At 37.6% G+C, this 2168-nt stretch overlaps 1 protein-coding gene across 4 annotated transcripts in view; it reads right to left on the bottom strand.

The window, feature by feature from the left end:
• USP6NL (USP6 N-terminal like) overlaps positions 1-2168 on the bottom strand; it is a 144096-nt gene that overhangs the window by 90743 nt on the left and 51185 nt on the right. The gene's annotated exons all lie outside the window — the stretch shown is intronic.

The raw sequence follows: 2168 nt of genomic DNA on the forward strand, positions 1-2168 counted from the left end.
CAGTGTCCCAGTTTTATCAGGCATTAGTAATTAAGTTTTGGAGAAATAAAATATTGGTCTTTTGGTAGTTTCCTGGAAAATAAGACTTACTACTCAATCTACCAATCATATTGGATATTTATCTCAGAGAAATGAAAAGTTATATCTACCAAAAAAACTATATTTGATACGAATGTCCATAACAGCTTTACTTGTATTGGTCAAAATCTTGAAAAAAATCCAAATATCCTTCAATGGGTAAATGGTTAAACTCTGGTATATTCATACTATGGGATACTACTCAGCAATAAAACTAAACTAGCGGTTCATGTATGAAACAGTTTGCATGGATACTGGGGGGGTGAGGGGAGCCAATCCCTGAAAATAACATTACATTATTCCACTTATATTATATTCTCAAAATGACAAAATTAGAGCGATGAGAAACAAATTAGTGGTTGCAGGGGGTTCAGGAAGGGCAGGCAGGGCGAAAGGAGAAGGCGTTACTATAAAAGGGCAGCTCTGAAGGCAAAGGAACAGCTCTGTATCTTACTGGTGGTGGTTATAAGGATTCTCTATGTGTGATAAAACTACATAAATTATACACTATCCCCCCACACACACACAAGTACATGTAAAATTGGTAAAATCTGAATGTAGTCTGTGAGTTGCATCAATGTCAATATCCTGGTTTTGATATTCAACTATCATTCTGTGATATCAACTATCATTCTTTGATATTCAACTATCATTCTGTGTGAATAATATTCAACTATCATTCAACTATTATAATGTGCTACCATTGGGGGAAGTTGGGTGAAGGATACACGGGACCTCTCAGTATCATATTTTGCAATTTTCTGGGAATCTGTAGTAATTTCCATTTTAGTATATGTGCTGCCAAAGCAAGCACTGAACCTGTTTCAAAATTTTAAAAGTATTTGTTCCTATTTCTGAAAATCCCATCATCAACAGACCCTTTCTCACTTTCCGGCGTTCTTCCAGCAGACTCTGGGTAACCATTTTCCTTCCTTTCAATTCCACTCCAAGCCCCACATTTTCAGTCAAGGCTTCACATAACAGAATGCATGAGAAAGTCACCGCTTCTCCCACCCAATTCTGTGCACAGACAACCAGACACTGAGAACTCAGCCTATGGGACTCCAGGACTACCCAGAACAACCGGTCCAAAACTCTTTTCTTGCTATTTTTTATTGTTCACTTTACAGAAAAATCAGTGTTTTCTGACAATTATTTAACATGTAAAGGAATATTAAGATGTTCTAAAGTAGAAATTTAGATTAGCCTAAGTCAAATTTTCCAAGCACAGCATCTACATTGTGTTGGATGTTCTGGGTAACTGCAGTGATGAAACCAGCAGATGTTCAGGTAATAGCCATTAAAAGCGCTCCATGACTAAGTAGCATAATGACCTCTATTAATCACTGCATCTGGTGTCTGCCAAATGGGAGAGAAGCAATACTCAAGCAGCCAGTTTTTAAAGGGTAGCAAGTTATCTGAATCAAGACACTGCAGCACTTCTAAATTACATTTAAATTATACCAAGATAGTGGTACAAACAAACATTTAATTCCAAGTAGCATTCTAAGCACAATAAGTCACTGTAAACCTAATTGTTCTCTAGAGGATGTTTATAACGTCTACTGGGCAGTCTGTTTCAGTAATAAAATAATATAAAGTGAGAATTGAGTCCTCTCAGTAATTAGGTAACTGATTAAATATACCAATTACCTATTACCCATATATGCATTCATCACTTTGATGATAAGCTAGAGAGAAACAAATATCAGACAAGCTCACAAACCACTGCATTTCTCAGAATTCACTTTTCTCCAAAATGATGAATGGACTGTGGTCCTTGCCCTCAAGAAGCTCAGAGAGTGATGAAGGCACAGCACTTTGAAAAGCAACCGTTAAGTATCACGTCACAGGGCAACCAGCAGGGATACACGCAGAGGGCAACTCTAAAGAATTCCTGAGCAGAACCTGGTGCTTCTGTCTTCCAGTTCCCAATTGCCCCCAGGCCACCTCCAAACACCCAACACTACAACACTGAATCAAAGTCGCAGAGATGATGTCCGAGTACCTCCAGTTACAATCCAAGACAATTTACACCTGAATTTTATACACATAACTTTCATTATTCACATTACTCTAATTTTACTCAC

Source organism: Ovis aries, chromosome 13 (assembly GCF_016772045.2).
Source record: "Ovis aries strain OAR_USU_Benz2616 breed Rambouillet chromosome 13, ARS-UI_Ramb_v3.0, whole genome shotgun sequence".
Lineage (NCBI taxonomy): Eukaryota > Metazoa > Chordata > Mammalia > Artiodactyla > Bovidae > Ovis > Ovis aries.